The 27,319-nt window shown below is 42.1% G+C and overlaps 2 long non-coding RNA genes across 2 annotated transcripts; one reads left to right on the top strand and one right to left on the bottom strand.

Annotated features, from left to right (window-relative positions):
- Positions 1-3,701: 3,701 nt before the first annotated feature.
- On the top strand, positions 3,702-10,515 carry LOC144587081 (uncharacterized). Its single transcript, XR_013542247.1, has 2 exons — positions 3,702-6,943; positions 6,983-10,515. It is a non-coding gene; the product is annotated as an uncharacterized LOC144587081 (long non-coding RNA).
- LOC140704701 (uncharacterized) lies at positions 6,745-26,322 on the bottom strand. Its single transcript, XR_012084062.2, has 2 exons — positions 25,734-26,322; positions 6,745-7,150 (listed from the first exon to the last, which is right to left on the bottom strand). It is a non-coding gene; the product is annotated as an uncharacterized LOC140704701 (long non-coding RNA).
- Positions 26,323-27,319: the final 997 nt, after the last annotated feature.

Genomic DNA, 27,319 nt, shown 5'->3' on the forward strand with positions numbered 1-27,319 from the left:
CCTCATTTGCATAGCTATCCCACACAAAAATCATAGACTTATGAAGTCTTCTGCAAAGGTAGGACACTGAAGCTTTAAAAAATATCCTTCAGTTCAATCAATACAACGTTCCTTAAAACTCCCAAATCACTTAAAACCTGCCTGAAAAGGAAGGTCTACGCCTGGTTACAGAACAACAAAACTAGAGGGGGCCAAATTGGTTTCGCAGTGAAATACATTCCACAATCTGGGGGCAGCCACTGAAAAGGCCTTCTATTGCATCCTGAATAAACAAGCCCATGGCGGTAATGGCAAGAAGACTAAGAGCTGAGGAAACTTATACAGGGTGGCACAGTCATTCAGATAGCCTGGACCCAAGCCACGTAGGTCTTTGTAGGTCATATAACCAGCACTTTTGAGTTGTACCTGGAAGTGGTCTGGCGGTCAGTGAAGCAGTTGAAATAGGGGCGTGAAATGCTTCTGTCCCCAGTGCCCATCAACAGTCTGGCTGCACAGATCTCCTATGCTAAGTCCAGGCTTCTGTGCCACAATTATCTCGAAGGAAAAGGGAAAGAAGAATTAACGTGCTGAGTTGGTGGCAGTGAAGGAGAATATGTGTTATTTAATTTAGAAATAACCCTTTCTTGAGTCCTGTATAGTCATTAATTACATCATTAGTGTCTTGTGGCTGCAGCAACATTAATTTCAAATCCAGAAAACAGGAAGGATTGGGGAGGGGGAAAAGAGAAAGAAAATAAGAAACATTTTGAAAAGAAGGCTTCTTGCATTGCCCCCTTTTAAGAAGAATAAAAGATAGTTGTACCCATTGCCCTTTTAAAAATCAATCCCTTGTTGGTGGATCCCTTAGGAAGCTAATTGGGGCTTTTTTCTGGAAAAAGTGGGGTGGGTAAAATAGAGTGCCCAACTCTGCCCATGGCGTCCGGTGTTCTGCCCATGCCGTTCGGTCTACAGCCTGGCTTTCTCATGTGCACATCCTCATTCGCAGGAGTGACATCCTCACAAATACTTTCATGAAGGCTGAGTTCAAGTGACGGAAAAAGGCACAGTATAGGTGGACCTTGGATAGGTTTGCTCTTTATTCAGGCCTGAACTGAGTTAGAAGTACTTGTGCACATCCCTGTTGTGGATAAGGTAAGAGATTTCCACACTGCTCCCTTAGTGCAGGACTGAAGCACAGTTTTTCTTACAAAAAAGGGAAAAATCTGGGCTGTAAAGAGGAAAATAGTTAACCCACTAACTCCAAATACAGCAATGGTTTTGTTTAAAATCTGTTATGCCACTTCTATGGGAAAGAACTGGAATGATACAGGCAGGGAAAACAGAGATTACCTCTCCTTCCATCTAACCTGCTGCATATGAGCTGGGCTTAACACGTTTCCTTTCCTCCACAATAGATTTTCCTGTTGTTATTGCTATGTGCTGTCAGGTCGCTTCTGACTTATGGTGACCCTATGAACAAATAATCTCCAAAATGTCCAGTATTCAATAACCCTGCTCAGCTCTTGTAAACAAAAGCCTGCGGGATCCCAGGGAATCAGTCCATCTCGTATTTGGTCTTCCTCTTTTTCTGCTGCCTTCTGCCTTTCCCAGCATTATTGTCTTTCCCAGTGAATCCTCCCTTCTCATGATGTGCCCAAAGAACAACAGCCTCAGTTTCATCATTTTTGCCTCCAGGCTTGATTTACTCTAGGACTTTCATGGCGCAGTGTTTAAACTGCTACACTGCAGTAAAGACGCTGCTTGTGACTTGAGTTCAATTTTGGGCTCAGGTAGCTGACTCAAGAGTGGCTCAACCTTCCATTCTTCCAAGGTTAGCAAATTGAATAGCTCGTGAGGAAGAGGTGTTTGCCTGCATGATTAAATTGTAAACCACCCAGAGAAAGCTTTAAATCCATGGGTGGTATATAAGCAGCACACTTTGCTTTGCCTTGTCCCACTTGTTCATCTTTCTGGCAGTCCATGGTATCTGCAAAGCTGTCCTCCAACACCATATATCAAATGAATCTTTTTTTCTTGTTGTGGACCATCTCAATCTTGCTCTCCAGTGACCCATCTTTATACTTGATGATCTTTTTTATTGCTGCCCTTCCAAGTCTCAGTGTTCTGATGTCATGACTGCGGTCTCTATCTGGCACTTTGGCATCACTTTGCTTGTGTGGGACATTAGAGCAGTGTTCCTATAATTACTGCACTCCTTGGCTTTCTCCTTAGATTGAAATGTACGTTGAATGTTTCCAGTCTGGGGGCATTGTTTTGTTTTCCATGTTAGTTGGCATATTCTTGTTAGGATTTTGACAGCTTCAATGTCTCTGGGTTGAAATAGTTCTTTGGGTATCCCATCGACCTTTGGTGATTTATATATTTCCAGTGCTTTCAGAGCAGTGTTCACTTCACTTTCAAGTTTATTTAGGTTTAATAGCCCATAGGCCATAAACCATGTCAAGTTTTACAGTTTAAAAATACATAAAACAAAAATTTGCCACATGTCCAACATAATTTTTATAGAAGCTGCTAGAATTGCAGGTTCTTGACCGCAGAATTCCTCTTCAAAAGAATCTATCATCCTTTTATCTCTTCAGGATGGATCTCAGTGTACGGTTTCCACCTTCTCTTTATTTTCTCTCGGTCAGATAGTGTGCTTCTCTGTTGGTCAGTCAGCATTCCTAAACTAGGCTTAAATTTACCTTTTAATTCCTTGGATCTTCTGGAAGAGATATTTCCTCCCTTTCATTGCTCTCCTCTATTTCTTTGTACAGTTATAGTTGTAATAGTTCTCTTTGTTTCTATGTGGCAGTCACTGAAAAACGGAATTCAGGGTCTGACCCTATATCTGTCACCTTTTACTTCTGCTTTTCAACTGTCCTTTACCATTTTAAGCGTTTCTTCTGTTATCCATCTAGGTTTTTCTTTTATTTTTACTACTGGAATTTGGTATTCAGCTCTAATATTTCTGATTTCAATCTACAGTTCCTGGTAAATTGTGTTTAGCACTGCAAATCTGTTCCTTTACGTAAATCAGCAATTCCTAAAGTGTGTGCCATGGCTCCCTGTGGGACTGCCAAGCCAGCCAAAAGCAATGCGGAAGCTTCTCTTTGCTTTTCTACCAAGCTGCTGTTGCTCTTCTGGCTCCTTCACATGTCTTTGCTTCTGTGGCCACCTCTCACCATACCTCTTGCTCCACCACGGCTGCCGCCACTCAGGGAAACCACAAGTCCAAAATGTTTGGGAACCACTGCTTTTAATTAATCAGGAATGTTATTTATTTATTTTTAACCACTACGATTTTTTCAGTGTTCTTTTTCAGCTTTTCTCTGATGTTGGATATTAACAGTTCATGATCAGTACCACAATCCATTCCTGGTCTTGTTTTAGCAGAGAGAACTCAGTGTCTCCATATCCTGCTTCCAGTTATATAGTCTATTTGATTTCTGTATTGATCATCTGGTGATGTCCACATATACAGCCATCTGTTTAGTTGTCTTTGCAGAACTCTATGAGTCATTCTCCTGCTTTGTTTCTGTCCCTTACACCATATTTTCCAGCAACATTTGTTTCTGCTTTGTTTCCTACTTTTACATCCCAGTCCCCTTTGATTATAAGCATGTCTCGTTTTGTTGTGTGATCAATTTCCTCCTGGATACTTGCATAAAAGCTTTTAATTTCAGCTTCTTCAGCATCCGTCATTGTAGCATAAACTTGAATAATGGTTATCTTGATAGGTTTTCCCCAGAGTCTGATATTATACAATCAAACCTTTCATTATAGGCCCTAACTGCCTATGCTACTTACCTCAATATTACAGCCACTCCATTTCTTCTGAGTTTATCATTTCCAAAGTAGAACTTCGTAATTGTCTAACTGAAAACATCCCATTCCAGTCCTCTTTAGTTCACTGACACCAAGGACTACAATGTTTATACATTCCATTCCTTGCTTTACAATATCCATTTTACCTTGACTCATACTTCTCGGGTTCCATATTCCAATTGTATGTGTTGTGCACCATTGGACTTCATTTCTATGCATGTCAGCCACTAGTCATCCTTTTGGCTTTAATCTGGTTGTGCCATTAGCAACAGCACTATTTGTACTTCTCCGTTACTTTTCCCCAGTAGCTGATGGAGTGCATTCCAACCTGGGAGTCTCATTTACTGATACTATCTCTTGTTTTCTTTTGGACTGTCTTATTAATAGGGTTTTCATGGTAAGGAAAGTTCAGCAGGGGTTTGCCATTGCCACCTTCACTACAGTGCTAACAAAAGTTAGCTTGAGTGTCATTGATGTTGCCTCCTCCACCAGTATTAACTTCAGCTACTGCTGCCACCCTGTAGCTTGTCTTGAAGAGGGTGAATGCATCTTAGTCTTGTGTCTCAACTGTGATCATTCTACCTCAGGTGACCCTGCTAGGAGTCCAGGCTTGTAATGGAGTCTGTCATTCTGATGACATTGCTTTACTGACACACTGAAACCATTTTAAATTGTACATCCAAGAAGAAGACAAGACTCTCCTCCCCCATAAGAACAGGGGCTGCTCTGCCTATTGTTTTATATACCAGTCGTGTGCATGTTTGCTCAGAAATAAATCTCTCTGTGCTCAAAAGGATTTATTTGTTCCCAGTAAAATGTATATAGCACAAATCAGGATTATGTGGCTGTCCAGATGTTGTTCAAATACAACTCCCATCTGTCACGGTCCAGAAACAAAAAGTTAGTGGAAATGGGAAGAGTTTAATTCATTGTTAAAGAGCTCAATATCTGTTTCAGTAAGTCCTCACTAACACTTAATCGTTAGTCCTTTCCTACTGTTTCCCATCTGTGTTCTGATCAACATGGTCAGCGGAGAAGGATGATGGAAGCTGAAGTCGATCAGAATCTGAGGAGGGTGTGTATTCTCCATCCACGGTGCCTCAGGTTGCCACCTTAACTGCTACCGTGTTTCCCCGAAAATAAGACAGGGTCTTAAAATTAATTTTTGCTCCAAAAATGCATTGGGGCTTGGTGTTTGTTTGTTTTTCATGTACAACAATCTGCATTTATTCAAATACAGTCATGTCATCTTTTTCTGGCTGCTGCACCATGGTGGAGGGAAGGGTTTTACTTAACTGGGACTTATTTTGGGAGTAGGTGTTATATTACTAGCATCTGAAAAATCATACAAGGGCTCATTTTCAGGTTAGGTCTTATTTTCAGGGAAACAGGGCAATACTAAAATTTAACAAGAAGGGCTTCATGCTGGCCAGTCATTCTAGTGCTTCTGAAGCAATTCAGAAATGAAATGTGGAAGGGCTGCTTTTGGGACTCCAATAAGCCCTGAGCCAGGACAGTCCATGACTATGCTGGCTGAGGGACTCTCAGAGCTGAGGTTCAAAACTAAGGTAACATTGGTCAGAACACTGGAAAGTGGGAACAGTATGAATTCCTAATGAGCTCAGTAATGATTATTGCCTTCAGAGTCTTTCTTGTATCTGCTAAATATCTCTCTCTCTTACACACACACACACACACACACACACACACAGAGAGAGAGAGAGAGAGAGAGAGAGAGAATTGAAATAGAGTCTCAGAAAAGGCCTGATAGTGGGAGAAGATCCATCTTCCTACACATACACACACTCCTATTACAGTACAGTATTCTATGTCTATATGCTGTAAGAAAGTGTAAAGGTGACATTATAGACACCTTCTCCCCCCCCCCCACACCCCTTGCTCTTCTGCCCCAGGGATTGTAACCCTGGTTTCCACTGAGTAAGGAGTGTTGCCATTAAAAAGGGGCGGGGGGGGCGGAATTTGTGTAGAACATGCTGCCAGGCCGGAGCCTGTTTCCAGTCAAGGTTGCCGGGCCCTCAGCCTCCGTGTTGGCGCGTTGACAGAGCGAGGCGTGGATGTTTGTTTCCCCTCATCTGTGGATTTTTGTCAGGGAGCCAGGGAGGCGAGAGAGATGCTGGTGGGAGGCCTCGGTAACTGGAACATTTGGAATGAATTAGGATCCAAAGGACTAGGACGGCCTCTCGGCTTTGATGGAGTTCCTGGAGCAGGACATGTGCCAAAGCTCCAGAGCCCTGCGGTGAAATACCCTGGTCATGCGATTCTGCAGCAGCCAGCGGCAATCTGGAACCAATTACAACAGGAGTGAGTTGGGAAGAGGTTGGTTAAAGGTTCCCCCTCCTCTCCCCACGAACACCTGGGCTGTCTAAGGGGTGTGTGTGTAAAGATTATACCCATCCGTGTGGCTTGCAATTGTCTCCAAAGTTTTCCCCATCCTTGGAGAGAAGAACATGGTCAACTGAGGTGCAAGCTTTTTTTTTTCCTGTGAGGGGAGTGAAAAAGGAGGACTCAACCCTCTTCAATGTGCAGTTTTTCCTCCAACCCATCTAGATTTGTGGGACTAAAATTCCTACCACCACCTGGCATGCCAGCTAAAGACAATGGGAGCTGTAATCCAACCCCATAATGGGATTGCATGTTAGAAAAGGCTGACTCAGAAAGAAGGAAATAAATAACATTTCCCACACAGTTTCCGCGGAATCCAGTTTTTAGAAGGAAAAATGCCCAGACCTTCTCTTGGCTGCAAACCCCAACTCCTCTGCCTTTCCCCTAGTGAAAGATAAAAAGATTGATAGGTCTACTAACATGTCTGGGAGGAACCCAGATTAAGAGATCTACAGTATTTCTCATACTCTTACTGCTTCAGGTTTTAAAAGGTAAATATTTGCTGCCCTCTTTTTACAAAATGAAAAGAAGTCATTAGTTTCTCTTTGCTTTTAATCAGCACATTAGGATCTTATGAACCATTGGCTAGCTGGCTGGATAGCTCAGTGGATTAGGTGTTATGGTTGTTGTGGGTTTTTTGGGCTCTTTGGCCGTGTTCTGAAGGTTGTTCTTCCTGACGTTTTGCCAGTCTCTGTGGCCGGCATCTTCAGAGGACAGAAACCTGTACTCTCAGGTGTTAGCCAGTGGTTGGGAGTCCAATTGCCTCTCTTAGGTGTTAGCCAGTGGTTGGGAGTCCAATTGCCCACTGTGTCTCTTACAAGTAGATGTGGCCTTCCTGAAGCTGCATAGCCCCAGGGTGCTTCCAGAAGAAGGGAATGGTCAATCACTTCTGCGGATTTTCTATCTGGAAAACCCTTTAAAAGAGTTGGCTTTGGTGGACCTGTGATAAAGCAAGATTATTTTGGGGAAAAAAAAATACATATATGGCTTGTTAAACTAATCAAAAAACATGTAGATTTTAAGCCAGAACTCTTTCTATTAGGTATAATACCAGAAAGTGTTGATAAACAAAATGTATATTTAACACTGCATATTTTAACAACCACAAGGACTATATTTGCACAATACTGGAAAAATGAAGAAACACCTACAGATCAAGAAATAATTAAAAAGATATTGGACTGCACTGAAATGGATAGACTGACACTGAAAATCAAAGGAAAGGAAGATGCAGAATATTAGCAAACATGGAACTTGTTTTATCAATGTTTAAAAGTACGTTGTATAGATTTGGAACTTAATATGTTGTTGTATTAACAAATGATTATAAGCTGAATCCAGGTGACACAATGTTAAATAAACATGGATATATTTTATACATTATAATAATAAAAAAGAACATTAAAAAAGTTGCTATGAGTCAGAATTGACTTGACAGCACATAATTATTATTACAAAACATATCAAAGTAAGGAGGTAATATACACCCTAGTTATAAAAACAGTTAGAACTATTGCCCTATAAAAACACCCCACTGTGTTGTAATTTAATCAGCTATCCCTGACAATTACAAAAAGGAATGATAAACAAGTAGCATCTTATTTGTAACTAGTTACTTCCCAACTTGTGTCTTTGGGATCCTAGAGAGCTGCTGCAAATCAGAATAGTTAATACAGTATTCAGCTAAACAGACAAAACATCTGACTTGATACAGGGTAGTTTCCATTCAAGATTATATTACTTTTATTTCATTTACTTTGTTTCATTTCATGGTCAGCTGGTATCTGTACGCTAACTGTGGATCATTATTCCTCTTTGTTTTCAAATCTGTGTTCCATTTTTTGGCTGTCTACGTGTTTTACATTTTCTAAATCGTTTGACTCTTTAGAGTGAATCCAACTCCTTTTTTATTGAATACCGACAGCACAACTCTAGTGAGAAACTAGTTCTTGTTTTTATATACATTGACGTGTTTTCACATTAATGGATGTTTTCAAAAGCAGAGAAGCTATGATAATACACCCTATGCAGAATTACTATTCCAAAATATCCTATTGCGTTTACTGGGATTTTATCCCAGCTAGGCATGTGTAAGATTACTTGTCCCATTATGCTGGGATTTACCAAAATAAGGACAGTTGGAGCATATGCTGTTATTGAAAGAAATGGGTGCCCATCATGATGCCTGGGAGCTTACAGCAGGAACAATCGCACCACTTTATACAGATACTGTATTAAAAAAAGATCAGCCAGCAGGGGGCAATCATGGCAACAGTCTCCTCTGCAATTCCTTGGTGGGCATCATGCAGTATTAGATTCGGTTTCAGTATTAATGTAATGTTAATATTAATGTTAATGAGGGTGGAACTATTCAGTAGAAGGGAAATACAAGTGGCGAATGGAGATTTGAGGCTTCCCAGGACAACAATAAACCCTTGCAAATCCACCTCTCTCAGGCCATTTATTATTAATCCTATCTACCAAGTATTTCCTGTAACTACATCTATTGATCTCAGCAAATGTACGTTTCTGAAGACACCTACAAGATCATCAGTTTGTTTGTCTTCCTGAGGACCCATCCAGTTCCACAATGAAGCAGGGTCTCTCAGAAAGTGGGGGATCTTTCTTCATCAAATCTTTTAAAGCTGAGGTGGGATGACTATGATCAGGAATGCAGGATGATGACCTGCAGGATACTCACCAACTTTATTTCTGTTTGTCCAGCAAATCTGCCTTGCATTGGATGAGATCATGGGTACATCAAGCTCAGTGCATTGTTATCTTGTCTACCATGATTTAAAGATCAACTAGCTTTCAGATGAGGGATTTCCCCAAGTTCCCTCATTTGGAACAGGACAGGCACTAGAGAGGAGCAAAAGGGGCTTTGCTCCACTGCACCAAAATTTAGAGGGATCTGGTATTTAAAAATGAATCTACTAGGGAATGTTAGGAAAATGAAAGGAAACAGTCTCTAGTCCCATGGGTATAGGTATGCATATAGTTTCCAAAAATATTTATTTATTTATTTTAGTTTATTTTAAAAGGACCCAAAAAAACCATTTAAAAGCTAAAAACAGTAAGTGTACTAAAACAAATCAAACAAATACCATACTAAAGTGGTAAACAAAATCAACACCAACATATTCAAAGCAATAAGGCACAACATTCCCTTTAAGAACTCCTCCCAGATAGTCAGTCGCTAAGGAAAACATCCCTGTTCACAGCATGTTGCAGTGATTCCCAAAACTGCAACACCTATTTGGCATGAAGCAGTTGCATGGCACTCTGCTCAGTGAGGAAAGGATGTGGATGTCACAAACGCGGTGGCTTAGCTGATCTCGCCTTCCCATTCAGTTCATCCTTTTAGAGTAGGACTCGTTGTGTAAAATATGAAAATGGCATCATTAACCAGAAGAGGGCAGGAGTCACAATGAAACCTACAAAGGGTGAATGTCTTTGTTGATGCTCTAATTAGTTACAGTTTTCACAATGAGGAAAATAAACAAGCATCCTTTCCCCTCCATAAAGTGTACATTTCAGGATCTCCTGTCTAATCCCTTGTAGACAGTGCCTACCTGCCATCAAGTCGGAAACAACCTATATCAACCCTAATCAGGCTTTCAAGGTAAGTGCAATATTTAAAGGAGTTGCTTTACCAGTTCCACTTCCTCAGTCAGTTTTCATGGCTGAGCAGGGACTAGAACTCAGGCCTCCTAAGTCCCAGTCCTTCGCTCTGTCTTCTGCACTACACTGGCTATCATACCTGCATTACACAAACATTTTAAAGTTGTTCTAAAACATCAAACCTGCAATTCTATGCACAACTACCTGAGAGTAAATCTCTGAACTCACCACAACTGCCTTCTAGGTATACCCGTTTCTGCACTTCAAAGCTAAATTTTGTGCACATTGACCTGGGAGGAAGCCTGGTTCAGCACAGTATGAATTTGCTTTCAGTAAAAGTATGTGGGGCTGCACTCCGACAACCCAGTCACAAATAAGTAATACAGTACTGTGGTCAGCGTGATTTATTTCAGGCCTTTCCCTCCTATAGGACAGAGTGTCTTTCTTAGATGGCAGAGTGTGAGGTATGGCAAATTATACCCTTCTCTCTCATAGGGCACCTCAAACATTCTGGAGAGTGTTGCTAACAAAATGGTCGACATACAGCTTTGTGGAGTTAGCCAAGTCCAAAATGCCTCACTCTCAAGGGATCCCCAGAACAAGACATTGTGGGTAAGGTGTCCTAGGAGATGACCTCAGTAGTACATTTGATATCCCAGGTCACTGCCCCCGTGTGCTCTGACAAAAGGACCCCACAATCTGGAGTGAGGAGAGACAGGCATCTGGCCTGGCTTGCTCTACAGAGGTCAGGCTGCGGGAGAATTGGTGCAGGCAGCAGTTTGTTTTCAGGAAAGGAGACGGTTTCCTCAGTGCTATATTTTTAGCGGATGGGAAGCAGGTACAATCTGAAAACAACAAGCGCAATCCAGCTCCTGCTGGAATGGGAATATATTGCAATAGTGAGGTAAAGAAAACAGTCCTATAGGACCCAGAGAGTAGTACTCCTCCTGGGAGAGGAGAAGAGCCAGCCTGGGTGGCCTTGGGCAAGCTGCACAGTTCCAAGGTGCTCCCAGCAAGAAGGGATTGGTAAACCACTTATAACTAGAAAACCCTGGAAAAGGTTGCCATAGGTCAGAATTGACTTGTCACCATATAATTATTAATTGAACTTTAACTCGCAGGAAAATTGCAGCCTTACCTGGAAATAACGTCTATGGAATTTGATGGACCTTATCTTGAAAGAAGACTTCAGAACAGTATTGTTAGGTCAGAAAACTAAGGTAGAACCTATGCTCAACGGGTTATTCCAGATTCTTGTGTGGATGCTGAGTCTTCCCAAAAGACTAGGAGTATGTGCTCCTTTTCCTGACATTTCTTAAACAGGAGTATTTTGTTTGAGGTACATAGGTGTTCGTGGTTTATTATTTATAGTTTGTTTTATTTTGTAATCTTTTTACTAAGCGTGTGAGTATCTGAGAAAAAGAATCTGGAGCTGCGTGGGTGGACCAACAGTGCTGAGAGTCAGAATTTGGTGTGATTTATGATCTCAGATCAATGAAAAAAGAAAACCTCATAAACTCTGAGTATTTGAATCGTTACTGCTTTTACCTCATGTGTGGTATCAATGTACACCTTGGGAAAGTGGCATATTTATTGCTGTATCTCTTTCCTACCCCCATGTATTATTACAGCAAACATTACAGAACTCCTAATTCTCTTGTTATTGTCTCATATATTTGGTTTCCAAACTTACTAAGCAGAGGGAGGTATGGGGGAAGTTGAGGGTCAAAGTAGGCAACAACTGAGCATGTGTGGAGATAGTAGAATACTGCCCATAATGGTCTGCTTAATTGCTTGTCTACATGGGCCCATTTGGAGTGGACTAGAGCAGGCTAAATAGGGTCACTTGATGTTGGGCAGAGGTGTGGTATGCCATTTGGTGCATTTTTTAAAAAAATTGTTTTGCCTCTTCTCCTTAATCCAATGGAGAAGCAGAGGAAGGAAGTTTTTTTACTTCCCTATTTAGCATATGTTACCTCTGTATGTTGTATCAAAAATCCCCTTCCTTGACCCTTTCCTGTATCCTTCTGCTTCCAGGAGGAGGTTTTTCATTTATTTATTTTTAAGTGATACAGTGCATTAATACTGTCTCAGTTTAGGATTTTGTTTTTGTTTTAAACTTTTACTTCGTCTGTCCTTCCATGGAGCAGAGGAAGTGTTTAATTACTCAGTATCATGAAATGACAATGTTCTCTTCTTAAACCACTTAACAATATTGGTAAATTGACAGCAAAAGGGAGATGGACAGCCATAAGCTCACTTTGGTTCATTTCCAGTGACCACATGTGTTGGAAACAATCCAAAATGGAACAGTCCTACTTGCACCTGACAAGAACCCAGAAAGGTGTGGATAAGAATGTTCTGGGGATGGGATAGTTCAGTCCAACAATTACATCACCAGAAAAAGGGGTAAACCAGTCAGTCCCTATAAAGGACCAAATACCAGACTAACACTACCCGCAAACTCTTAACAGACAACAACTAACAGATTACACAGACTACTTCATTCTAACACATGGGTCTACAAACTACGATCCTAGGGCCACATACAGCCCACATTGTTGTTATATCTGGCCCATTCCCTTCAGCCCATGCACAGGTGGGTGGGCAGGAGTGCAGGCGGGTGGAGGGTGGGGGTGCCAGGGGGCCGGTGTGCAGGGGCAGGCAGGGGGCATGCTTGTGTGCAGGTGGGCTTCCCTATTTAGCAGGCGGGCAGGCAGGTGGGCATCCACGCAGGGGGGTGCACACATGTTACTTTGGCCCTCAAAAATGTTGAAAATAAACAATGTGGCCCTCACACTCAAAAATTTGGAGACCCCTGTTCTAACAGAATAATAACTGTCCGTTATTTTTCTATCTGGGTGTTAATCCACTTAACACTGGTTAAACCAGACAAAATCTGATTAGTTACATACGTTCTAGAATGTAATTTACACAATTTGAATATTCTTGTATGTTACATACATACTGTACATGCTGAGTTGCACAATCATATTATAGCAGGGTCTACACAGCACCATCACTTTCAGGGACATAGTAGGTAGGAAGATTTTAATTCTGTTCAAAGGTCTCTTTCTAGTAACCACACAAAGGCCAGCAGGCAGTGAGACATTCACCACTACAGAAGAAAGACACTGAGATGTGGGTAAGAAAACAAACAGATCCCATGTACTAATTCTGAGCTAGCCTATCAAAGACCACATATCACGAACACAGGCATTCCTCCACAGTCACATACATGCTCAACCCTAGTAGTAAATGGTTCAATAAACTGATCATGCTAGATAAGAAAAAGGAAGAAAGAAAATCCTGGAACATGAATCCTAGCCAGCAAGCCTTTCGCTTTCACTCTGCGTCTGTGGTGTGCTGTCAAGTCAGAATTGACTTGTCGGCCACAAGTGGCCCTAATAGGGTTTTCACAGCAAATGAGGTGATTAAGGGGTGGTTTTGCCAGTTCCACCCACCCCCTAGTTCAGTTTCCATGGTAGAGCTGTGGAATTAAACCCAAGCCTCCTAAACTTAGTCAATTACTCCATCCACTACACAGCCTTCACTCCCCCCCCACCTACATAAAACTGCTGGTGGAGGAGCTGTATGTTGTGTACATTAACCTCAGCCTGAGCCCTTCCTAGAGCTTCAGTGGTTGAAGAGTCCAAAGGAGATCTGGGGTTTTATTGGATGGTTCATTTGCCACTCATCTTTTCTTTTGGTATCAGCAGTTTAGTCTTTCCGATTCCCACTTCTTCATTCTAAATCACCTCAGGCCTTTTATTAAAATTTGGCAATCCAATGGAATGCCAAATGGAACATGCTCTATTTCCCACTCAACCCTGAATTGCAGAAATACCCATTTTTGCATATTTGTCCACATCACTAGTAAATTTATATGTGTATGGCTCAGATGTGCATTGAAATATGGACAAAACAGACAATAAACATAACAATAGTATCCATTCCGTTTCATATTCACAACAGTCATTAAATATGCATGTAAATACAGTGTATGTGCTTTGTGAATAAAAGAAATATGCTTCCTGGCAGAGGAAAGGGAAGGATCAAATTAATTCTAATTAACAAGGACAAACAGAAACAGTGTAATTGTGAGATGGTAGCTGGTGATCCAGAACAAGAGTCAGCCTCTACGCCTTTCCCAATCCCACGGAGCACCTGTCAGAAAGAAGACTACATTTGGTTTCTGTCACGAGAGCTCTACCCAAGATGGCTTGTACAGGAACCAGAAATGGTTCAGGGACAAGAAAGTGGCAGGAGTTTCAGAAAGGAAAAGAGGGGAAGCTATAAAGGCAGAGGAGTCAGTAAAAGAGGGGAAAGAGAAAGATGAGGAAAAGATGGTGGAAGACATGTGGAGCAATAATACAAAATGGCTCAAAGGTGTCTGGAGGTCCCCTCACTAATGTCAGCAAATAAGATCCTGCCCCAGGACTTAACTAATATGTGCTGGCTCAGCACAAGGCCTCTTAGACCTGCTAAAATCGATGGTAGGGTGACCTGGTCCCACCCCAGCAGAGCCTAACCTAAGCCCAGCTATGTTACCTCTCACTCCAACCCAGCTCCATCACTGGTAGTGTGAAAGGCAATTTTCAAAAAGGTGACAACCAGAGTGAGGTTTCCATGCCAAGCAAAAACAAGATGAAGGAGCTAGGCACTAAATGATTTTGGGGGGGGGGTGATGGGAACTACCCAGTGGACTTTGTACTACCAGCAGGGAATTAAGCTGAACCACTTTGCTGAAGTGGAGAGGACCATGGGAAGTTGAGAGATCTTTTCTGAGGGAAAAGATCCCGTGAAAGTCAGTGAGCCATCTGTACTGTATATAATTCAGAACTTGGTGCACAGCCTGAGGAAGATGAATTATCATTGAAAGCTTGCCTTATTATTATTTTTTCCTTAATGGTCCAATAAAGGTATCACCTGTCCCTGCATTTGCATTGTTTTGAGGACCATACAGCCCTCTCCTGATTTTTTCCCCCTGAATTTTCTTGTTATTAGCTTTAAAAATGCCCTTGCCTGCTGAACATTTTTGCCTGCCGACTGTGCGTGCCTTGGGCTCCTGAAGGGGATACTGCAGTACACAGAGCTCCCCGAGGGGTGTGTGTGCCTGGACCACGTGCAGCAGCACAATGTGGAACACGTTAATCGGGAAGGAGAGGTTGCCTTTGAAGTATCTCCCTTTGATCTCTCTTTCTCACACACATAATAAATGGAACCGTATTTTCTCTGTCAGACAAAGGGAAATGTCCCCCCCCCTCCATAAAGCCCCAGGCACTAAAGTACTCCCCTCCCCCCCCATATGCCAACCTGGCCAGCCAAGCTAGTTGGGAGAGACAGAGTGGGCCCAGCATATGTTTCCTTTCTTGCTTGAGCAGAATCTCCTGACAGTGAGAAAATATTTCAGGGATGGAGAATTTCTTGAATGTCCGCATGCTGATTGTGTACATCTAGAAGCAGCCAAAGCTGACTGGATAGCTCAGTGATTTAGGTATTTGTCTGCCGAGCCAGAGGTTCGGAGTTCGATTCCTCCCTGTGCCTCCTGGGAGAAGCCAGCCTGTGTGGCCTTGGGCAATAAAATGGTAAACCAATATTCTGAGGATTCTTTACCTCAAAAAGCCGTGAAAAGAGTCACCATGAGCCAGAATTGACTTGATGGCACATTATTATTATTATTATTATTATTATTATTATTATTATTATTATTATTATTATTATTATTATTATTATTATTATTATTATTATTATTATTATTATTATTATTATTATTAGTAGTAGTAGTAGTAGTAGTAGTAGTAGTAGTAGTAGTAGTAGTAGCACCATCACCATCACCATCATCATCATCATCATCATCATCATCATCATCATCATCATCATCATCATCATTATTATTATTATTATTATTATTATTATTATTATTATTATTATTATTATTATCAGCCACAATTACACTACAAGACAGCTGCCTGAAGTGGTTGATCTAAGGTGTCATTCTCAGTGGTCTACTGAGAAAAAAAGGCAGTTCTGACCCACAGAGCATAGTCCTTTTCCTGGAGGCTGTCTTCTGCAAGCTCCATCAGATTAGGCAAGAATGGTGTAGTGGACCATGCAATGGATGTAAAACCAGGTTTGAATCCCCATTTAGCTATGGAAACCTATGGGCGGTGGGGGTAAACTGATAAAACCGCTCTTTAAATATCTCACTTCCCTTGAGAGCGGTCCTATGGTCACTCTAAGTTGCTTCTGACCTGACAACATAACACAGGACACACCCCAAGGAGCAGCACCACTGAGATTTTAACATCATGCAGATCCCACTAGTTTAAAACAGGTCAGCTAGATCAGCACTGTCCAGGTAAGAGACTGCCAAGGTGGACTGCATGAAAAATGCAGGGTTGTTTTTTTTTTCCATAGTTGTTTTCATTCTTCATCTCCAATATATCGATTCCATTTGTGTTTGGTACTAGATTGGAGTTGGATAGCACCCATTTTGGTTGGGGTGAAGGGGGCTCTTAAGCAAGTGACTGCCATGGTCTGCACAGAGGCAGCCAGGCTCAAATGCCCACCTCAGAGAGGTCCCCAGAGTCAGATGCTGCGGGTGGACCTTGCGCACAATGCTTGGCTCTGAAGATCCTCTAGAGCAGTGGTCCCCAACCTTGGGCCTCCGGATGTTCTTGGACTACAACTCCCAGAAGCCTTCACCACCACCTCTGCTGGCCAGGATTTCTGGGAGCTGAAGTCCAAGAACATCTGGAGGCCCAACGCTGGGGACCAGTGCTCTAGAACAGGGGTGGGCTTCATGGAACCCAGGGGACCAACTGCAACTCCCAGCACTCCTGGGTTCTTAAACACTAGCCCAATATTTGTGTGGAAAACAAAGGCTCAAAAAGTTACCTTGTGAGGGGCTTGTGAGGGGCATTTTGACATGTTTTGAAGGCTGTTAACACCCTCAAATCTCAACAACCCCCATCTTTTTTATATAAAAAAATGGCCACTAGGTGGCAAGAGAGAGCCTTTTTGGTAAGTGCTCCTTTTTTAAAAAAAAATGGTGGGAACCATGAGTTCAGCCCTGAGATGTCTGGAAGTAGCCTTAGAGCAGGATATTTAGGCCCATCTATTTCTGGGGAGCATGGCAGATTCTACCATTGGGAGAAAGCTTGCAGGGGGCATGGAAACAACACAAACTGCAAGTCACAGCATGTTACAGCCCAAGGTGGAGCAGACATTTCACTGCCTAAGACAGCATTATTTACGTAAAATGCTCTTCTTCCAGCTTGCCACCATAAAATCTTCAATAAAATGTCTTAACTCATGGCTACACCATGGCTTCTGATTCTGTTATTTCAAGCAGATCACAAAGACTGTTTTTCAGAATTCAGAGATCACACCAAAACAAAGATACGTTTCATTAACCATGCTTTGGTGTGGTATGTTTAAAGTTGGTGTGAAAAGCTGAAAGCTGTTATCAAAGAACAATCTACAGTTGTTTCAGGTTTTAAGAACAAAATGAAGTAAGTAGGACCCCTGTATACATGGGGGGGGGGGGTGTTGTTGGTTCCAAGTCCCCCTCGGATGCTGGAAACCATGGATAATAGCAAATGCTATACATAGTATGGCAAAAGGAAATATCCAGAATTTTTTTTCACATGTATTACCAGAACTGGGCACTAGAGAGAGCAAGAGACCATGCTAAGCATTCTTCAACAACAAAAATACATAGGCTCCCTCTAGTGGCCAGTTCTGATAAATACATCATGATCATTCTTTTTTCTGTATTTTTTAATATTTTCAGACCATGGATAAGTGAAACTGTGGATCCAATCCTGTGGATATGAAGGTCCTACTGTAACAGCAGAAAATGTAGGCAGCTTACTTGCTACCAGCAGTTTATTTGCAGGCTTTGTGAGGTTTCCTTATCTTTTGAGATATCTGGCTTTATGGATAAGCTTTAAAAAGCTAGAGTTTAAGGACTCTAATTATGAGGGGCCTCAAAATAATAATTTTACACCTTTTTGAAAAAGTCATACAATGAAACAAGTCACAACAAAGGAATCACATAGTCATTGGCATCCAACACCTTACCTTTCTTCTATCTAACTATATAAAACAGCCTATTGTCTAATGCAGCATTTCCCAGTGTTTTTCAAGTCATGACTCCCTTTTGTTACAACCAAGGAACGTGTGATCCATTACCATATTAGCATTAAAATATATTTTTAATAGGGTAAAGAAAGCACATTAAAATAGATTTTTCAGGAAATAATGCTAACCTAATATTTAATGTGATGGATGTATTTGCATCTGGGCAAGTTAATGCTACTCACAGGCTCCGGGAGATTGAGGTTATGAGGGTGGGTTAAAATTGGTTTTTTCTGGGGAGAGAAGGTTTTCCCTCATCCAGGGAACCTCAGCCACTACTATCCCAGCCATCCTGCCTAAGATGGTGGTGGTGTGTGACTGAGGCTAAGAGGGAGCAAAATTGCATTAGCAGTGTCAGAAGCCTTTTTCATCATCCTCCATCAAGGCAAGGAATGTAGTTTAGAAGAAGCAGGTTTTTCTTCCTAACATTTCACCAGTCTCTGTGGCTGGTATCTTCAGAGGACAGGAGTTAAAACTCTGTGTTCTGGTGTAGTGTAGTTGAATACTTGTAGCTGTGGGATCAGCTTTTTGTCCTTTTCAGGAGATTGGGTGATTATAGTGATCAGGGTGTTTTTTATTATGAGTGTATTGTTGTGATAAGGGGGGGAGAGAGATGATCTGTCACTGTGATTGATGGGTGTTGTTAGCTAGTCTTTTGTGTGCAGTGACCACTGGTCCTTGTGGCTGGGTAGAGTTTGTTGACCTTTTGCAAGCTGTACTTTTCAGTGCTGGAAGCCAGGCTTTGTTGAGTTTTATACTTTCTTTCTTTTTTGTTGAAGCTCTGCTGGTGTTTGTGGATTTCAATGGCTTCCCTGCATAGTCTAACATAATGATTGCTGGTGTTGACCCGTACCTCTGTGTTTTGAAATAGAATTTCATGTCCAGCTTGTTTCAGGGCATGTTCAGCTACTGCCGAGTTTTCCAATTGTTTAGTCTGCAGTGTCTCTCATGTTCTTTGATTCTGGTGTGGATGCTGCGTTTTGTGGTCCCAATATATATACCTGGCCACAACTGCAAGTTATCCAGTATACTCCTGCAGTGGTCAGTCCTTTGCTGACTGTAACATTTGTTGTACTTTTGTGCTGGGCCTGAATACTGTTTGTAGTTTGTGTTTTTTCAAGTTTCCCCATGCAGTCCGTGACCCCTTTGATGTATGGCAGAAATACTTTATTTGTGGGTAGCTGTTTTTCTTCTTCAGTTCGGTGTTGTTTTCTCAGTTTGATGGCTCTTTTGATTTCATTCTCAGAATAGCCATTTGCCTGTAGGACCCAATTCAGGTGGTTGAGTTCAAGAATACAATTTCAATGATATTAGTCTTTATTTCTGGAACACTAAAATCTTTGGCTGGGGGGTGTAGCCGATGAACTGTTATTAGCTTTGTATTCCCTTCCTGCTCTTCTAAATTTTTCTCATCTTAAATATGTTTGCAGTATTGTCCATGATCAAATTGCGTACAATACATTTGAATTTCTGTTACATGTTATTATTGCGTTTACTTCCACTGCTTCTGAGTATTCTGCTGTGTGTGCCTTTCTTGACATATCAATTGTTTTTGCAAGGTAGACATTCTCTTCTTTTGCTATTAAACAAGTGCATGCAACAGGATCATTGTAGACATTATTCCACCCATCAAGACGTGGGTTAACAATTCTACCCTCTAGAGCTGCTGCATATTGCTCCATTTCTCTCTCATACACTTTACCCAGCAGCTGCCCTGCAACATCTGCTATGCTGAGTGAACTGTATCGTGGTCTTAGTGACTGAACCATAATAATGAAATGTGGGCTTTCACATCAGATGGAAAGAAGAGTTTATCGTGTAAACAAACTGGGCATTTTATTTTTTTATCAATTAACTCTTTTTCTAATCTGCTGGATTTTATCACAAACTTAACCGTGGTGGTTCCTGGATGATTGGCTTTTTAACTTTCTTTTAGGTGATATACTCTGGGTGTGTGATATATAGGATGTGACAGAAACACTATAACTTCGAAACTGTAGTATCTCAGGGTGGTGACCTCAACGGGGGATAGTTTCCACCATCCTTTATGTTGATGATAGATTCATCTAAACAAAAAAAGTCAGTGCTGGCTGTTCTTTTAGTATTTATACCACTTCTGCTTATTTAGTATTTATTCCCATTCAGTACTGCCCAAAAAAGGAATATTAGCTTGTTTCAGCTCTTTATTTCTTCATAACAACTGGATCAAGATAGCAGTAACATTCAGTAAATAATAATAGCAAATAGAATTTTGCTCAAACATGACAGTTCCTCAAGGCAGTCCAAGAAATACGATGAAATCAAAATGTTTACCGACCTGAAGATCCTGCCTGATCAAACACGTTCTTTTTGTTGTCGTCATCACTGCACTTCTCACAACGCTGTTTCATTTGGGCCACCAGGCCTTGCATCCCTTTATTGCAGTGTTTGCATTTTGCACCCAGGCTTGCCTTATCCGTAAGTAGAGGAACTTCATTGAAATATTCCCCAGTTGGGGGGGGGGGTCTCTTGTGAGGTCTGCTGCCATTATAGGTTTTCTTCTCCAAGGAAAGGATAATATGGGAAGCCTCAGGCTATAGGCAAAAAGATCCAAAGTAGAGATGGGCATGAACCATCAAACTGGCAGTCTGTGCCCGTTTGTTCTTCAGCCGAATGTGTTTGGCACTTCCCAACTCCACCGTCTCCAACAGGCACGCACTCAGAGGCTGCACCCACTGGAGGTGGGGCAGGGAGGCCAGGAGGAACTGGTACAAACCACTGATTTCAGCAATTTGTGCCCATCTTTAATCCAAAGATTTTGTAGAGCTTTCTGCTCAAAACGTTTCACTTTCCTTTTTTAACTACTTGCCCCTCTCTCCTCGCGCCGTAACGTCTTGTGCAGATCTATTCCACTTCCAACAATCTTCTACTCATTGAATTTTTTAAAAAAAATAGCACTTAAGAGGTAAGTGGTTGATTCAGTATACATAAATTTGCAAAGGAACAATGGATTAAGGTCTTTCTCTTAACTGTGTCTATTTTATAACATTTTTGCTGTGAACAGGCATGCAATCTCTGCAGACACAAATTCATAGTTTTGAGAACTGTAGAACCAAGCATCTGTGATAATATCTTCTAGATAGAAAAATCACCTAATAATCTTACAGAAACCTCTGGAAGAGCATGACATTGTGAATGGATTAATGGAATCCATTTACCCCCCCCCCCAAAAAAGTCAAACATTGCATGAATATGCCTCATGCTACATAATTTAAAACTAATCCTTATTTCATGATGTATTGCCTTTGGATTATAATGGATCTTACATAGAAAGTTATCTTTAGATAGATATTTCCTCAAAAAGCATTTTATTTTAAAAATCCAATTTAAGTTTAAATCATCAGTCATCAATTTTACTCACCTTTTGAATCACACAAGAAAGGCTTTCTCTTTCATATAAAATGAAAGAGCCAATAAGCAAAATACACAAAAACAAGAGAAAACAAAACAAACATACACACACATTCCCCCCCCCCAAAAAAGAAAAAAAATGCAAAAATATTTACTATTTCGCCTTTCTGCAGCAAAGTTAACCAGAGTAGTGGTGCGGTGGTGGCAGTCCATGGACTACCTCGCCTCAGCTTTCACTAGCTCAGTTTTGGATAATGCTTTCGTACTCTGTTCAGCTGCACAAATATGAAGAGCTGTATGTTTTTCCATGCCCCACTGCTGGCCCAGCAATGGCTAGTGACACAATATACCTCCACTGTGAAGGTGAAAGTTGAAAGGTCTCCATCCTTTCCTTCAACAACCTGCTATCTTTGTAGCCGTATCGCCATAGCCTGCAAAAGCCAGCTGGCAGTTCCCCTGCTGCAGACTGTGTCTTGAGTGAATTATCTTGTGTTGGCAGGGGGTACTATTTTGCTGCTGAGAGCAAAATTCAGAGCTTTGGCACAGGACGTCCATTCAAAAAGATCTCCAGAGGGTTTTCAGAGGTGATTACCAGCTATTTTTCTTTCTATATATGGTTGGAAATCACAGTACCAGCTGCCTGAGGCAGGTTTCACTGCTTGTACTTCAGCGAAGATTCTGTCTCCTTCCACCACTGGGCATAACTACCAGTTTGGCTTTAACTGGCCAATTAAAGGAGCCTGTGCTGCAATTATTATGCACAAATGTTTGCCAACATTTTCCCTCCATGTCCCCATTTTTTGTGAGACATCCTGTAATGAATAATAATTTTGGTCTGTCAAGTCGATTTTGACTTATGGTGACCCTTTCCAGTGTTTTCTAGGTAGAGAGTCCTCCAAAGTGGTTTCCGATTCCCTTCTTTTGGGGGTGCCCTGGGAACTGTGCAGCTTGCCCAAGGCTACACAGGTTGACTCTTCTCTTACAAGACAGAGTGAGGAATTGAACTCCCAACCCAGATGCTCCGACTTACTCAGGTATTCAGCCAGCTAATGGCCATCCTGTCCTGGAATACAATTCCCGTTGGCAGTTTACCGACTTGGAACCCCTTCCAAAAGACTCTAGGGTGCCCCCCTTCCTATTTGCCGTTCAGTGGCAAAGACTTTTCAGTTCAAGCAGGCTCTGGCAATTAAGCTGGCTTCCTGCAGCAGTAAGTTTCAACTGATGGATTTTTTTTTCTTTGATTGGTTTAATCGCTTTAAAGTCAGCTACTGTAATATTTTATGCTTAATCATCATCATCATCATGTGCTGTCAAGTAATTCTGACTTACGCTGACTTTTTCCAGGAAGAGAATACTCAGAAGTGGTTCCCCTTCCCCTTGTTTAGTGGGTATGTCTTTGACTGTGCAGCTTGCCCAAGGCCACACAGGCTGGCTCTTCTCCTGGGAGGCACAGTGGGGAATCTAGCTCTCAACCTTTGGCTCTGCAGCTAAAGTGCTGAGCTCTCCAGCCAGCTATTTTATGCTGAATTGTACGTACAGTACCTATTTCATTTGATTTTAATGCTAGCTGCTTTGAGCCCCTCCCTGTTTTTCTGGGGGAGCAAGGCAGGGTCAGGGTACAAAGTAAGTGAACAAATCAATGCCTGGCCCTGAGGCTATGCTGGCTATCTGGAACAAATGGAAGTTGGGGCCCTGCAACATCTGGTGGCCCACAGGTTCCCTATCCCTTCCTTATATCAACCAAAGGTTCTGTGGAACAAGCAGAGCTTCTGGACTTGCCAGGGAAGCATGGCCATCTGAACCCTTAGCCTGAGATAGGGCAAGCATTCAAGACTGGATGCTGCTCAAAGCCATTCCTGCTTTAATCTTGCAGGTTGGGGTTCTAGGGAGATTGGGGGGCCCTGCACCCTGTTTCATTGTAAAACGACTACCCTTTCAGATTTCTTGAAACAGACAGGGGTTGTTGTTGTTTTTCTCTATTGCCTTTCCCCCTTTCTTTTCTTCTTCTTTTTTTTTTTTTTGGTGGAAGGCATCAGGAGGGCACAAACACATCCTTGGAAGGTGATATATGGTCCCTGGGCTGAACTTTGCCCAATCCCACCCTAAGAGATGCATGCAAGGATCTCTTGGAAAACCATCTGCTTCAAAGGTATAGATGTGCTGTTTCTGCTTAGGAGCATGTCAAGAAGATTTCCTCTCTTGGCTTTCCCGCTGAGCTGCCTTTCTTTTCAAAGAAAGCCACCAAGAACATCTCCAGACCTCAGTTCCAGCTGCCTTGCTTCTCTTCCTTGTCTCCTGATGCATTCATTCAATGAAGATCGACGCGCACACACAAACAATTTCCTACCCTGCTCTATTCCCCCACCTTCTCCTCCCACATCAAATGGTGTAATTGGATGAGAATTCCCTCTGGCAAAAATCAGTAAAATCTGTTGCTCCTTCAGCAAAGCAACAGCATTTCTGATCTGAAGACCTGAATATTTTCAGATACTTGTTTGGGGGAAAGGGGGGAAAGCCTGCTGAAAGAATGGGAAAGATGAAGGGCTGAACTAGATGCCCTGTGGAACACCCAGGTCATCTTAAACAATGAAGAAGGCAAGGAATGTAGTCTTAGAAGAAGCAGGGAACACTAGAAGGTGATAAAGCGGAATGACTAAAGCTCTGGTCACATGCCAAAAGCTTTCCAACTGTCTCCTGGCATTCTCTCCACAAATAGTGAGCTGTGTGCAAAGGACTCAGATTCTATAGCAAAGGCAACTTGTATGCATATGGTTTGTCTGCACATAGAGTAGGCTTTGGGCAAAGCCTTTTGCCCCATTCAGGAACATATATACTCGCTAAGCAGTTCCTCCAAATGAATGCAAACAATTAAAACAAAAGTACCCATAGCTTACCTCTGTTTCTGTTTTGCCATTTGCTTTACATTGCAAATATTGGGAAACTGATGTTTGGACATATTCTCAAAGGCTTTCATGGCCAGGATCAGATCATTGTAGGTTTTTTGGGCTATTTGGCTGTGTTCTGAAGGTTTTTCTTCCTAACGTTTCACCAGTCTCTGTGGCCGGCATCTTCAGAGGACAGGAGTTAGAACTCTGTCTGTATTCTGGTGTAGTGTGTTTGGACCTTTGTGTTTTTCCAGAGCTATTGTGCGTCTGTTGTGCGATTGCAAAAAAGTCATCGTAAAGCGATTTCAACGTCTAACGGGGTCGTCATCAAGCAGGGCCCCACTGTATTGTCTATGATGGTTTCTTAAGTTAGTGCAAATCACCTCCAAAAATTAAGCCATGTGCATAGTCACACAAGACAGTTTTGGACAGTGTTTTTATCTGATATAAATGAAGACATGAATTGTGGGAACAATAGGCCTTTTGCCTTCTTGTGAGACAAACCTCACCGGAGGTGTAGTCACTGATACGAGGCAGTTAATCCTTGTCGCTGCATTAATTTATCTCTGGAAGTTCTGTTTTTCCGTGTGATTGCATTGCAGGGAGTACAAGTAGCTCACACTGAGCCAGTTGTGATTAAAGGATGAGAACAATGATCTAAGGTCAGACTGTAAGAAATAAAATAAGATAAATTGCAGTTTCCTTTTCCCTTCTAGAAGGAGATTCTCTCTTGCAGGCTTCTGCCTTGGAGTCTCATCTGTTCTGCATGTAGGCATTAACGTTCTCTTTGCTTCTTATCTTTCACATGGTCATTCTGGAATCTAAGCTATCCCCCCCCCCCCGCCCTGTTTGTTGTTCTGTAGTCTGTTACTCTCCCTGAAATTTTTACCTAGCTGCTCTTTTACAAACTGTTCTGTTCCCGAATCCCTTATTTTAATAGGAGACATCACCCTGAAGAATAGCTATGTTGTGAATAGTGGATTCTGCCACCTAGTAACTGAAAATGGTACTTCAAACTACCAACACTTTACACTGAGTATAATTAATTTGAAAACCCCAAATAACCATAGGGCCATGCACCCCAACATCCCTTTAGTAATCAAGCTAGGTTTCAGGTATCTAAGCTAGAAACTCACATTTATACTTCTTATCATTACAGGTGTGTGTGTGTGTGTGTGTGCTTATCTAAATGAATATGTACAGATATAAATGAATTAACTACCTCAGTGTATGCTGTGTAAGTCACATGGGAAAGCAAAGAAGCTGAAAATCCTAGAGATCTTAATAGGTGCTGCTTATGCCCATGTCCATCTCAACTTTTATGTGAGGGTGTGTGCATGTGTGAGAGGAATTTGACTCAAGCAAAGCAGGTCTTGAGGTTGTAGCCCTAGAAAATAGAACAGCAAGTTCCCAGTGAAGGGAAAGGACCCTTCATAATTCTGCATCTCCACTACCTCTCATTCCAGTCAGCAAACATACCTTCCTTTGGGCAGAATATCCACACTTTTTTTCTGCTTCAGCCTCATGCGGAGAAGGAGGGAGGGGAAGAGGGACCAAGCCTTGAGCCAGCATCTCTTAACTTTTCATCCATATGCAGAAGAGAGAGAGAGAGAAGTTCCAAGGAGGTGATGTCACAATGACAAGGAAATGAATTGTGAGGCCATCATCGATCAGGACTGTAGGCGCCAGGATCAAAGGACTGCTGAGCGCTCAAGTTCCCGTTTACAGCTCACCTCTCTGGGATCCTGCATGCCCATGTTCCCCAGGGTTACCGGAGCAACAGCACGCTCCAGCGGATGCTTTGCATTTTTATTCACAGCACACATGTTTCCACTCTAAGGGAGAAATAATAAGAAAAACCTGTGAACCCGAATCAGTTCTCCTCAATCCTTTCCCGCAATACATAACAGAGTCATCCCCCCCAGCCCCCACTGGGCCATAGCTATTTCTGGCTTCTTTATGTTCGTGGCCCAAAACAATTAGGCAGCTCAATCACTGAGATGTGATTTCTAATTCCCTCACTGTGCATAGCTACGTGCCTTGGTTTGGCTGATCAACTCACTACCATATCCCCGACTGCTTTCTAGGAAAATAAATAACCTGAAGTGATAAGGTCAAGGGTGTTTTGTGGGAAGGAGTGGGTAGTAATCCATGAAAGTTCACTGTGAAATATATGTATTAGCCTTAAAGGTGCCACAACAGATCTATTCTTTGTTTTTTACTTTGGTTTTGTAGGTGTATGTTTTTGTACCTCTTGAGAACAGTGGTGGGGTGACTGAATGTAGTATTTCCAGGCATATAAAGGTGTCTTCAACTGCATCAGATCATTCGTCCACCTAGCTCAGTGTTGCTTACGCCAGTTTTTCCATTAGGCTCCTTCTCAATGTGTTAGGGACGTGGTGGCACTGCGGGCTAAACCGCAGAAGCCTGTGTGCTGCAGGGTCAGAAGACCAAGCAGCTCCCGCCAACCTAGCGGTTCAAAAGCATGCAAATGCAAGTAGATAAATAGGGACCACCTCGGTGGGAAGGTAACAGCGTTCCGTGTCTAAGTCGCACTGGCCATGTGACCACGGAAGATTGTCTTCGGACAAAACGCTGGTTCTATGGCTTGGAAACGGGGATGAACACCTCCCTCTAGAGTCGAACACGACTGGACAAAAATTGTCAAGGGGAACCTTTACCTTTACCAATGTGTTGGACTAAAAGGCCATCAAGCGCAGTCAAGGCCATGTTGGCTGGAGGTGATGCAGCATCTGAAAGACATGAGGTTCAGAAAGGCTAGTCCACATTGACTACTGGCAGCTTCTCCTGGTTTCAAGCAAGAGATTTCTCCAGCCGTACCTGGAATTGTTGGAAATTGGACCTTCAACATGTAACGCATGTGCACTCCACCACTGAGTGACAGGCCCTCCTCAAGTCTGCCAGAAGTTGAGATCAAAATACAAGGTCTTATTCTTCCAAAGAATGTGGCAATGAGCAACTATCTCTCAGAACTTCAGTGTGGTTTCCCCCTTTAGTCGAGTGGTTTTCTCAAATTGTCATCCTTTCTTCATAGAAGCATCTGC

The sequence above is a fragment of the Pogona vitticeps genome, chromosome 2 (genome assembly GCF_051106095.1).
Source record: "Pogona vitticeps strain Pit_001003342236 chromosome 2, PviZW2.1, whole genome shotgun sequence".
Classification (NCBI taxonomy): Eukaryota; Metazoa; Chordata; class Lepidosauria; order Squamata; family Agamidae; genus Pogona; species Pogona vitticeps.